Below are 13,819 nucleotides of genomic sequence, written 5' to 3'. Positions count from 1 at the left end.
CTGTATTAATCTTGATAAAAATTAAATATTTTTCAATTAGTTTAGATTGGCCAGCAAGAGTAAAGCGCACAGACAACAGTGAGGCATAGCGCCTCACAATGCCTCCACTGATTGCTGCCCTGGCCCTTCCTCTGCACATGGGCAATTAGAATTGAAAATCCTGTGCTCATTTCATTTGCTGGAATTTTTAAGCAGGTCAGGAAGAAAGATGTTATTGAAAGGAAAAGTCTCATCTAAATAAGAAAGGAGCACGTGGCCATCTGGTCTTTTCGCTATACATATAAAAAGTTATTTCAGCTGAACTGCAGGCCTGGTGTTTAAAAGATGTGCCAAAAATCAACTCCAAATCTGTTTACGGTAAAATATTCCAAATGTTTCTTTTTAAAACTCCGAATATGCAATACACAGTTCACTTCCTATCTGTGATTCATGAGCCCATTTGACCCCAGCACCTCACTGAGCCTGACTTGTTTCAGCGGTGGGACAGTCAATCACTTTGAAAACTCTTTTTCTTCATGGAATCTCCAGCATGACTGTGGCTCTTTTGAAAGTTGTGGAAAGAACTTTGATACCCTTCACTCAGATTCAGTCTGGGTGTTGTGTGTGCATCTAGAGTTGAAGGTATTCGATGTGGAACATGAAGCAGCCAAACCAGTTTCCCTTCTTTGCTCGCTACCCCTGGAGTTTCCGGTGCATTCGCTGCACAGTACTCTGGCATCTGTGCACTATAATTCCAGGCTCTCTGCCTAAAGGCTAAGCTTAAAAAACCAATCTCTTGTTACAGAAGGAGAGATTATAACTGCTGAGTCTACTTTCCAAAATCATCATCAGAGTGGTCAGAAATAAGGAGGTGGTTTTTGTCATATTGTATAGTTTCTCAAATTAGGATCATCTCTTTTGATTCAATTAAAATATTTTATATAATTCACCCACAGTAGTTATAACATTAATGAACTAATTTATCAAAGATGAGAGCAAACCCCTCTTTTAGAAGGGATGTAGCTGGTTGATGATGCCACCCCAATTTTATTATATTAAAATATGTTCATATGCTAAAACATTTTATAAATCCTTGATAAAATAAAAAAAAATAGTTGGAGTAAGAAGATTATACTTAACTTTTATGTTAAATATAGTATGGTCATGTACAAGATACCCATGGTCATCACACCAGTAGATATTACAGATCCCAGGCCTTAACTGAGTCCTCACTTAAAAACTTGGACTAAGAATATTCTATTAAAAAAATCTTTATACATCTCGAATATAAGATCCTATTGGTTGTTTTGGTACATCTAGTATTTGTTCTGTCATTTCAAATAAATCATGACCATTGTGTAAGAAGAATAAACTGCACTGTACTAAATTGTTCTTTCTTCGTTATGCTCTGAAAAACCATTTGTTCTTGAATTGGCGTTACGTAGTTCAACTATTTCAATCAAGTCCATTATCTTCTTGTCTTTGAAAGATGCCTTTCTAGTAACCTGTATCCCCAGAGGGCAAAGTTGTGTCTTTTTTTTTTTTTAATATAAAGTAGGTGAAATTTAAATCCATCTCTTTATTGAGGTTTTACCTTTGAAAAACAAATTCATCATCAGGCCAGAACTCCATCATATGTTGGAAGAACTACATATAGGAAAATGTAGTCAGGCCAAAGCATTTCTTTAAAAAGTTATTAGTGAAGTGTTAGTCCACTGAAATGTCTCTTAACTTGCATTTCTGTGTAAAAAGCTTTTAGCTCTTTAAGTTATATGTATTTCTCAACAGTGATTATGTGAAAGCAAAGGAGAATAAGGTGTTTTACTTGTTTGAAAACGATCACACAATAAATAAATTGCAGCAATAAATCATTAATGTTTGTGTTATTTTAATGGTGTTGTCCATGCACACAGACTTGGGCATCCTTCTACATTGGAAGAGGTATGAAGAATGTATTTCAATCCTTACAAAACTGTATATAAAGTGCCTCATATGAAAAAGCTGGTAAGTATCCCTAGTAATATATTAATGAAGATTAATTATAAATTATATATCAACATTTGATAGCTAAGAGGAAATATGTATTTATGATTATTATATATTTGCATCTCAAATTAACCAGTATATTTTGGTAAAAGCATTAGTCTTTAATGAAAATAAAATAATGTACATAATTGTGATAATAAAAATCTGAACACGTGTTTGGTGAGTGACTCTTTAGTGCAGGGCTATAAAGTAGAAATGAAAATTAAATGCAATGTGCCAATGCACAAAATTTTAACTCAATACTACCCTACAAACGCATAAAAAATGAGTTTTACCTCTATTGATTTGTATAAATTACATTTTCCCTGAGAAATTTTAACAGTAAATATTATTTACCAGTTAACAAATTCAATAGCAAATAAATACTGATCCAGAAGAAATATCAATATTTAATTCAAATGATTTTAAAATGTTCCTCATCTCAACATCCTGTTCATATTGAAATTCATCTAGCTCTGAAATGTTCAACCAGCAGATTAATAAGGCCTCCAGATCTAGAGTCCTCTGCCTGACTACATACATCTTAGTAGACATAGCCATACTGCCCCATAAACATATCTTTAAGAGAGAATGAGAGAGAGAGAGAGAGAGTGTGTGTGTGTGTGTGTGAGAGAGAGAGAGAGAGAGAGCAAGCTATGAATAAAGGAGTCCTTTCCTGTGGGTGTCGGTTAACCCCACGAACACTTGAACTTCCTATGGGCACACACCCAACAGACACTGGTGATTAGTTGATTGAAAATGTTTCCCACAAAGGCGGAATTTTATCTGAGATGACATCACCAGCTAACTTGGGTTTCTCTGTGATAGAATGAAATACTTGTATGGCTGCATATGTCTTGAACGTGTGTGAGAGAAGGAGAGAAAGAGACAGATGCACAGAGAGAAAAATAAAAATGCTTAAGTGCAGAAGAAATGCTATATGCCCTTCTTCAGGGCTTGCAAGAAGATTCCCACTGACTGTTGACTTTTTTAAAATCTCATACAGTTTGAAATCAATCCAAAATGCATTCCCCAAACAGGCAAATTCTATCTCGTTTAGTGAACACAGTGTTAATCCTAAAATATTCTGACAGGGAGCTGCGGAGATGAGGCTGCTACAGTCAATGAGGCGTGTGCATCTGGGTAATATGGTGCAGGAGTTGCAGGTTCCCAGGAGACCTGCCTTTGAGTGGATAAGACGTCTTGGTTTTAAAGGGAATGAAAGGGTTAAAAATCGAGTCTGTCTGGGGTAAGAGAAAGGGGATATTGTTGTCTTTAATCTTTCCGCAGTATGTGTGAGACTTCCATCCCGGATCTGCACACAGCAGTGGAATAGGCTCAGTATGCATTGCGTGCAAGCTCCTTGATTGTGGAAAGGAGGGGTGGGGGGGAACCTGGCTGGAGTCCAGACAGGCTGGAGCTCTGTTGATCATTATGTCTAGTCTTCAGGTGTCTCAGCGCACAGTGGGCGGCGGTGGGGGAGGTGTGGAGAACATGAGAGCAGACAAAGAAAAAAATGGTGTATTTTTAAAAAGATTATATGAAAATATGTGTACAAGTTCTCCTTAAAAGATGATTGCTAACGTCTTGGACTTTTATAATTACAACACAAGCTTTGCCCTGGCAGCTCTCTAAGCCATAATTAGTTATGTCTGGAGCCTTTGAATAATTTCTTTCAATAATTGATGGAGTTAATATTCTCTCTTAAAAATGGGGAGGGCAATGTTTGTTCTTACAAACTCTTCCTGCTGGAGGCTTTGTTGTTCAAATTCCTCATCACTCATAATCACGTTGACTTGATTTGCCTTTTAATTTCTTATGAGACTAAGCTTATAACTTTTTAAGGATTTGAATGATTCTAGAAGTAAAAGCATAATGCATTGCTAGATTACTCTAAGTGAATATAAAATAAAGGCAGTCATACAAGGAACATTCTCCTCTCCTATTTGTTTCCAATTATTACATAAATAAAAATAAAAACTGTTTTGTATGTTGCTTCTATTTGAAACTCCATCAACAAAATCTTACTAGGAATGCAACTTAGATGCTAACCATATCTTTTGCCCTCCAGCAGGAAGAAATCCCACATTATTTTATTCTTTGAGCATTCTTCTATAAAGGAGCTTCCGCATGCTTCTTCCCCACCCCCACATCCTCACCCCACCCTATTAAGAATTTCAAAAAAAAAAAAAAATCTTTATACATGGAAGGCTGGATCCTGAGACTGAAAGCTGTCTTTTCCTTCCCTCTTCACACTGGCCACTTTCAGTTGCCTTCACTTGTGCTGGGATCTCCTCTTACATTTTTTGGACAAAACCCCTGAACCCAGTCTTTCTCATTATTATGAAATTAAAAGTGCTTAAAACTGAATAAAAAGAAAGCCCTGGCTTGAAGCCATTGTTCAGAATTTCAGAGCTATTTGCCTCCGAGTGCCTGAGCAGTCTTTCATGGCTAATGATAATAACTGTCAGATGTCTGGGAAGTCTGCGGTACCCTTGTCAGTGGAGTCAGCAAAGTTTGCCTTTTATTTTCCTGGGGACAGCTCAGATCTGATTAGACATAAAAAGCAAAAAGAAGTGAAGTACAGACATATGCGTGTGCCTTCATTTTTCCTTGTGAACAAAGCAGCTCACTGGCGCGCTGTCCCCGTGTACAGCCTCCTGCAGCCACTCTTTGGAAAGCCTGACTTTAATTTCTAATTCTTTATCTTTAACATTAGAAAGCATACAGCCATGGCCCCTGAACTATCTTCCTGTCCACTGCTCTGACCTTGCATCCACACATACAAGAGTGCCATGGCAAATGCTCAAAAATTCCATACTTATGACAGAAAACTATTTTAATCAGTACACTTGATAGAACAAAAAATGTATACTTACAATTTCAAAGTGTTTCTTTTTCCTCTAGTTCCTTGTTCCCCGAGGCAGAGAGAAGCTTTCTCAGGCAGTGTGTGGTGCATGTGCAGAATCCCTGTTGGCACGCTGAAGAAGGCGGAGAAGCGCTTCGGAAAGTCACTCCGAACTCAGACACTTGTGCTCAGGCAACCCTGCTCCTGTGGAAGCTGTACTATCTGCAGTTCTGAATTGAACTAAATGAGAGCCCATGTGAAAGACAGGGGCAGGCAGTCATGTGAGAGACACACAGCCATCCTATTGGCCACAAAACCATAGCTTAGGCATTCTGCCTTTTCCACTATTGGTGAATAGTTAAAACTGAAAGCATCAAGGTCCTCCTCTTGAGCCTTTATGTGTGGAAGAATGACTGTAGGGTTTTACAGTGACAGAATTAGTTAAGGACGAGACTGAAGTCATCCTTTATAGAAATTGGTGGGAGGAGATTAGAAGCTCAGCTTCTTCAAGATTTATTTTCCCTTTTTATTCCCTGCCCTGAAGCTTTGTCTGTGATTTGCCTGTTTTCCTTTACAAAATGTTATTGTTGTCTTTTCTTCCCTTATTTAGATGTGGAAGTGACAGGAAGTGCATTATTATTGCATTGCTTTTCAGAATTCAGTCATGTCTCAAAGCATAAAACCAAAAATTTCCAGTGATGTTTTCAGATTTTATATTTTATTGATTGATTGATTGATTGATTGATTGAAAAGAGGAAAGGGGCAGATAGAGAGAATTGGCAGGGCAGGACCTCCAGCTACTGCAAATGAATGCCAGACTCAAGCATCACCTTGTTCACCTGGCTTACGTGGTTCCTGGGGACTAGAACCTGGGTTCTTAAGCTTCACAGGCAAACATCTTAAACACTAAGTCTTGTCTCCAGCCCATATTTTATTTTGATATTTGAAGGGGCTTTATTGCAGCTTAAAACTAACAGACTAAATAATTCATTAGTGGCACTGGGAGAATTATTATGGATTTAACTCCATTTTAGAGAAAATAGGAGAACAAAACTAACTAGAAAATATCAAAATGCAAAATATTAAAGACATCAAAGCAAGCACTCAAGTTAAGTGGGGATTAAGAAGAAATCCATTTTCCTACAACTCAAAGATATTCTTTGATTTTTTTAGGTTATACAAAATGTCCATAAAACCTGGAGTCAAGAAATATTTTTCAGTCATTCCAAGGTAATTTAACTCACCTGAAATCTTAAAACACACCCCATATCTGTAAAGATGTAGAGGTTAAGATCCCTTAAACATTTTAAAACCTTCTCTCCATCTGCCTCTCTCTCTCTCCCTTTCTCTCAAATAAATAAATGAGTATAAAAAAAAAAAAAAAGGCTGGAGAGATGACATATTGTTTAAGGTGATTGCCTACACAGCCTAAGTATCCAGGTTTGATTCCCCAGTGCCCACATAAGCCAGATGCACAAGGTGGTGCATACATCTGGACTTCATTTGCAGTGGCTGGAGGCCTAGTTGTTCCTGTTCTCTCTACCTATCTGCCTCGCTCTCTCTCTTTCTCTCTCATTCATAACAACCCAAAGAGTCACTTTTACCACTTCAGATTTTCAGTGGCAGCTGACTCCTGTCTTACCATTGTGGTATCGTTTGGATTTGAAGCATGCCCCCTTTTCAAATAGTCACACTACCTTTGGAATAATAATAATGATGATCACCTGTGTGTACGTTTCTGCTGCATGCCAGGAATTTGAATCTCCTTATTACATACTCATGATTGGTGGTGAATTAGTTTTTAAAGTTGTTCCCATTTCAAAGAAGAAGAAATGAGGCTCAGGCTACTTAGGGTCATATAGTTGATAGTTGATGGCATGTAATTCAAACCAACACTCATGCATTAAAATAGACACCACAATGTTCGGCATTAAATGTGTTATTTTTTGTCTTGCTTGTTTCCTACCCTTGTAACATATTTGAATATATAAGCATACATATATAAAATATTCACTGTGGTGATATAGCTATATTTTATTCCAATCTTGATTACAATCACATTGTAACACTATATCATCCATTTAATGGAGCTGAAGATTGGCATTATGGGACAACTGAGGAACCATATTTACTTCTAGGCTCCCACATGATGACTCAATCAAGATATCTCAAGTACAGAAGCTTGGAGGAACACTCTCCCTTAACAGAACTTTGTAGACCAGGAGTCCTACTACAGCTTGAAGCACATCAACTAGGAGATAAGATAGCTTTTCAAGATGGTGTCAAAAATGCCATCTCAGCTCTGGAAATATCAAGACCTTAACACTACACTTCTTTTCTGGGAGTGGATCTACTGCAGCCTGAGTCACACAAGTTACAGTTTTTTATTCACTGTCTACTCACATGGTTCCTTTGCAAATGGGAAGTGACTTCTGAAAGTTACTGTCCTTCTGAAGAACATACATTGCCCTCAACATTTCATGGATCTGGAGTTGGAGATGCAGGTGATAGATTAAGCTAGTTTTTAGTCTTCTGTTGGGAACTGTTTTCTTCCCATTGTATAGCTTAGTTTATGAACATATCCAATCACCTCATTTTGTCTAAAATGCTTCTGAGTTTGATAATATCATGATATCATTATTTTATTTAACAATATTCTCTACTAAAAGATAAATATTTCAAGGACTAATCTTTTGATCATCTATTAAAAATCTTTCAGAATGCATAGCATATGAAAGATGAAATGATTATTTTTGAAAATTTTTGTCTTACATGATTTATTCACTAGTATCTTTAATATCATAAACTAATCTGTTGAGATAAAAGTAGTGTGTTTAAAAAAAAAAACTACCAATTTAAAGAAAGTCCAATTAAATTGATTGTATAGTGGGAAAAAAAAAAGAGAGAGAGAGAGAGAAATTGCCATGACAGCGCAGATTCTCCCCAGGATTGGTCCAAGTCCATTCCAGACAGCATTTGTCCTGATTTCACCTATGGTCATAGATTTGACACACATTTCTCTCAGCTCTTCCTGGTATCATTTGCAAATGTTAAGTTTAGTCATTGTTAATCACTAACAAGCAGGTGCATTAGTTATGCTTTCTTTGCTGTGTCTAATTTATCTTACCCATAAATGTGGGCTAACTCCATAATGCATGACCCATATACCTCTACAAGCAGGGGCCAATGGGGAGGAGTAGGTCATGGATGAGCCTAATAATGGTACCAAACTGACTGTATTTGCTGAATACAAAACTAATTAATAAAAAAAAAATTAAAAAAGAAAGAAAGAAGGGTACATTTCAACTCACTGTTTGACAGGATGCAATCCACAACAGAGGGGAAGGCAAGAGCATGAAGTAGCTTCATCCAAGGTCAGAAAGCAAAGAGTAAGGATAGCTGATGGTTAGATAGTTTTCCCTTTGTAATGCAGTACTAGGTCCAGCCCATTGAATGGTGCCATCGAATTTAAGGCGGGTTTTCCCACCTCAATTATCTTAATCTAGAAATCCATCAGAGACTTGCCTGGAGACTTACTTCCATGTTGATTCTAAATTTTGTCAAATTGACAACTGAGATTTACTATCCTACCAGGTATCTGATTCTCAGGTCTCAGTCTTGCCACACTGCTTTAGTGCAGCATTCACAGAGGCAATCCACTCACACTTCGGGTTCATTCCTTGATTCTGAAGACATTCACCTCAGCTCCCACGAAAATTCATTCACACCCATCCTTTAGCATAGGGGAAATTTTACCTTGGAACCTGTGAAATAGAGACACACAATCTCTACCAATGCCTCCACTTCTGTCACTGTGCTTGCTTTATCTATTTATTTATATGCAGTACCCACTTTCTTTAGGTTCTTTCTTGACTATATAATTCTTGCTCTATTCAGCTTGAAGTTCATGATTTCATGTAGTATCTGCCCAAAATCTTCATTATTTTCATTCCTTCAGATATATGTCCTCTTTTTCCAGCCCACATGTCAAAAGCTAGCCTTGACGCAATTAAAATGATAGAGTGAGTAATTTAGGTTATTCTGGACTTTCTAAAACAAGTAGGTGAATCTCCACAAGTCTGTGATGAACATGGTATAAACTGATATCCCCCGCTTGGACTAGATACCCAGTGCTGCATTGTGTTTCCTCATGCAGGGTCACTGTCCCTCTCTCATTGCTATCCAGTATTTTCTTCTTTCTTCTCATGCCTTCTCAGTACAAAGAAAAAGTTGTTTCTCATCCAAAATAGATCAGTTACTGGTTATATGGATACCAATGCCTCCTACAGACCCAAAACTTTTTTTCCCTCACATTTCTATTTTTCTCAATTTTCAGTTTTTCCCTGCCTATCACCTTCTCAATTTTGCACTCAGTGCTAGAGTTCAATAAATCCAGTTTATCTCTTAAATATTTAAATGTCAATACCAATCAGGTCCTCCCTCTTATGGTAGGTTTCTTGGTCAAATCTTTGTGATAGTCAATGTTTCTTTTTTTTTTTGTCTTTAGTTCTCATTTTTTATACTAGCTACATTAACTGTTATTCTTATAACGCATTTAAAATATATTATTTTTTTATTTATTTGAGGCATAGAGAGAGACAGAGAGAAAGAAAATGGGCATGCTAAGGCCTCTAGCCACTGCAAACAATCTCCAGACACATGTACAACCTTGTACATCTGGCTTATGTGGAGCCTGGGGAATCAAACCTCAGTCCTTTGGCTTTGCAATTAAGTATCTTAACCACTAAGCCATCTCTCCAGCCCCAAAATATGGTATTTTGAGAGGACCACCAAGTGTGTCTATGCTGCATATTCTCATTTATAGATTCAGTCTTTTTGGAAGTATTCATTTCTATTGGCTTTGTGCATTCCTTATTTTCTTAATATCATTTAATGCTATTTTTATTGTCATTGTTTCTTTGGTGTTTTGTTTTGTGAATTGAGTTTTCCCTGCATGTATAGTTTGGCTTTTCCAGAATCACCTCATTTTACCCCACAGTTATTAGAGTATGCATGAATTGTCCATGTGAACACCTAACTAAGCATGGTATGGTGAGGCCTTGCAATGAAGAAGAATGACATCTCTTAGTCATCCTGTTCCCTCCAAGGGTGTCAGTTATAACCTGATACTGATGAAGTACACATCCTTGTTTTCAGCCCAAGATTACTTCTGAACACCAAAACTGTGCTTCATGGCTCCTTCCCTCTGAGTGTCTCAATGTTAATACCTTGAAACCAACATATTCTTCCTCAAATTGTATAACTATCTCAGTAATAGCACAGCCATATGCTAGGCAGGAATGGTAGCTAGGGAGTAAGATTAAATCATTCTCTACTTGAGCTTTCATACCCAACTAATCAGCTAATTAGCCACACCATGGATCTCTTATCGTGTTCCATCTCATTCCCAGAGATTATGCTTCAATATGCAGAGTGGTTAGGATTATGTGTTCCCTTTTCTCCAGCTTTGCTGACCCTTACTCCCTTATCTTCCAGCAGCAAAGAAATTAGAAACATCACCAGTAAAGATATTTTTATAATTGTTTGCCTCAATTTTTAAAATTGGCATATGTACTTCTTAAATGTACGTACTCAAGCATATTTAGAAAGTCTATGTCTTTCCCCATAAATGTATTGCCTTCTATGTTAAAAATGGCAATGTCTTCTTTCAACATTCATGAGGAAATCAATTGGAATATAAAATGGTATTTTTTTGTTCATTTTTATTTATTTATTTGAGAGTGACAGAGAGAGAGAGGCAGATAGAGAGAGAGAGAGAATGGGCATGCCAGGGACTCCAGCCACTGCAAATGAACTCCAGATGCATGTGCCCCCTTGTGCATCTGGCTAATGTGGGTTCTGAGGAATCGAGCCTTGAACCGGGGTCCTCAGGCTTCACAGGCAAGCACTTAACCACTAAGCCATCTCTCCAGCCCTGGAATAAAAAATGTTTTTAATGGCAGAATTGTACAGCCTAAATTACATGCTACTAAATAAGCTTGGATACAGACAATGTTATAAGTCCAAAAATGTCTCTAAGAAAACACCACTAATAAAAATCTACTATATTTATGCAGCTCTCCTCACATTCCAAAGCTCTTTAACAACCACTCATATATGTATATATGCATGTGTATGTGTATGTATGTACACATATGAATATATTATAATCATAACAACAAAATAAAGAAGCATTTATAGAAGCATCTTATACTGTTCAAACATACAGGAAAGCTGATACATGGATGGATAATTCTATTACATCTGCAAAGTCACAATATAATAACAGAAATATGTCTCAGTAGACAAAGTATTTAAAACTACAATACAAACAAATTATTCAATTAACACATCTTCCATGATCTCAAACATGTATTTTAAAGCAGAAGAGTCACAGAAATGTTTGTGAATTTATGTCCCAACTGTTCTCATTATAAAGTTAGCTATTACTAATAATAGTGTTTGTTTGCCATGAGTGATCTGAACCTTGGGTAAGAAAACTAGGATCAGATGAAAAATAAGACCTATCTAAACTCATTTCTCAATCATTCTTAACTTATAATGAGCAGAAATTTGTGTGTGTGTGTGTGTGTGTGTGTGTGTGTGTGTGTGGCCAAATCACAGAGAAACAGAGTCAAACATGTTAAATACATAACCTTTTATTTTGTTGAGCTCTGAAAGACATAATCTTTTTATGAAGTTGAAAAAATTATGTTTTTAATGTCATTATTCTCCCTGGAGTGTAATGACCATTTCTGACAAGTACGTCACATGTAAGCAATTCAGAAATAAAAACTTTAGCCTGGTGTGGTGGCACACACCTTTAATTCCACCACTTGGGAGGTAGGAGGATCGCCACGAGTTTGAGGCCACCCTGAGACTACATAGTGAATTCCAGGTCAGCCTGGGCCAGAGGGAAACTCTATGTCAAAAAACCAAAAAAGCTAAAAGAAATAGAAGATTTGTGAGATATGCATGTGATTCATGTTGAGCAAGTCCAATAACTCAACATTTTGTTTTTTACTTTGAAAGTGGCTGTTTTGGCATCATGTGGAAAAGATAAGGCAAGTAAGCTGTTCAACTAACATGTTAAATCTCCTAATTTCTGAAGCGCCTCAACTATGAAGTGAAGGGTACTTCTAATCTTAAGAACACAACTCTGTGGGTAGCCTGTATCCAATGAGTAGGTGTGCTAATATTTAAAATTAATTTTATCCAAATCATGTATTGTTATCACCTAATAATGTTTAAAATAACAAAATCCTTTAAAATAATAGAATTATATATTGACATAAAAGAATAATGACTGCTAGAGTTTGATTTTCATGGTAGCTATACTGAGCTTCAATAGCTAGATACTAACTATGCCCATGAATAACTCAGGGTCTTGCTTCTATATGGATTGTTGTTTTCTACAGGTCTGAAGCATGGCCCCAGACTTCACATGGGATAGACCCTGAGTGTGTGTCTGATCTCTGCTGCACACATGGAGCAGTGAACCTGAGCACTATTTACATGTCTTCAATTAGAACATAACATTAGAGATAATCAAGTCACAGGTGGATGGATAACCATCCAAGGAGAAAGTCTTCTCCACCCTCCCTGGTTTTCTCTCTCCCCTCCCAGTTTGCCATGTCCAGCTCTCCCCAGCTGCATTTTATGATACCTTGCTATCATGGAATATTATCTGACACACGGTTCACTTGCTTGGTCCAGGTGATACCAGTAAGCCAAGCTGAAAACTCTTCGTCTCTTCCTTAGACACATACCAGCACAGCTGAATCCGTCAAGCATAACTGACCTGCTGGTAGTGCTCTCCTCCAGGCACTTGGTGTGTCAGTCGTCACCCAAGATCATGCATTTTGTCTGTTATTGCTGGCTTTCAGTCTTGTATACTTGCAGAATGAAAATGCTTTTGTCTTGATTTATTTTTGTTTGCTTTTTATTGGATTATTTTTGCCAAAATGAATTTGAAATTAACCTTCTATTAAAAAATTACTTCAGTGTTCTGCTAGACAAATTTGGTTAAAGTTTATTTTTGAAAAGCATTTCTTTCTAGTTAGCACCCTCATGAATAAGTGTAATTAGATAAGATGTTTACCCATTTTGGTACCTCGTCTGAAAATTTTAGGTAGTGCAAATACCTGGAGAGAAAACATTTTGATAAGAAGTAAGATTATTTTTTAATTCTCAGACAACTCCATAAGCCCTCATTTACTGCATTCTAGTTTGTGTATTTACATATCTCTAACACTACAGCATGGCTGAAAAGCTGAACCAGCTTCTTCACTGTCAACTGAGCCAGTTAAATTTCCATCTCTTTGTGCCACGGTGAATGTCAAGACTAACTTAGGTGTAATAATTCTCTGTATTTATGAAAACTTATACAAAGCATTCCTTTAATCTTTCTGGGTCTTCATTTTGCAATGGTTTGTTTTATATTTCTTACTCTTTAAATATATCCTTGGGACCATCATAACAACAGATATGACACTTTAATGAAAACATGCATGTTACAGTCAAATAATTTAAAGAAAATAGCTTACTGACTCTGCAAAACTCAAATTTAGAAGGCACAAGACATAATGTATTATTCTACATCTCTAGTGTCATAATTTGGATAAATACATACTTTCATGGCATACCAAATATTTATTAAAGTTTTCAATTATGAAATTTATTCAGCTCACCAGATTCCACAATGATTTTGAACTGCAACTATAGATTCAATTCCAACTCTGCTACTAACTCTTGGGTGGTCTAAAGTTGAGACAAGTAATTAAACCTTGTTGAAAGCATCTGCCATCCACATTTTGTCTAAGATGAGAATAAATGATTTCATGCTTACGGGAACTTAGCACCCACAGGCTGTACATTAGCACTGTCTTGAATTAGAACTTGCCAAATTTGAAAATAAGCCACTCACATGGAATCTTCTTTAATAACTAATTAAAATTTAAATTAAAT

The 13,819-nt window shown here is 36.8% G+C and overlaps 1 long non-coding RNA gene across 4 annotated transcripts in view; it reads right to left on the bottom strand.

The window, feature by feature from the left end:
* The window catches only part of LOC123457659, a 74,171-nt gene extending 69,076 nt beyond the window's left edge, over window positions 1-5,095 (bottom strand). For all 4 annotated transcript variants that reach the window (XR_006635102.1, XR_006635104.1, XR_006635101.1 and 1 more), the window contains exon 1: window positions 4,884-5,095. This is a non-coding gene — a long non-coding RNA (uncharacterized LOC123457659). The remainder of the gene's footprint in view (window positions 1-4,883) is intronic.
* Between the last annotated feature and the right edge of the window lie 8,724 nt (window positions 5,096-13,819).

Source organism: Jaculus jaculus, chromosome 1 (assembly GCF_020740685.1).
Source record: "Jaculus jaculus isolate mJacJac1 chromosome 1, mJacJac1.mat.Y.cur, whole genome shotgun sequence".
NCBI classification, from domain to species: Eukaryota; Metazoa; Chordata; class Mammalia; order Rodentia; family Dipodidae; genus Jaculus; species Jaculus jaculus.
The sequence above is the reverse complement of the archived record's forward strand: the minus strand, read 5'-3'. Positions and strand labels throughout refer to the sequence as shown.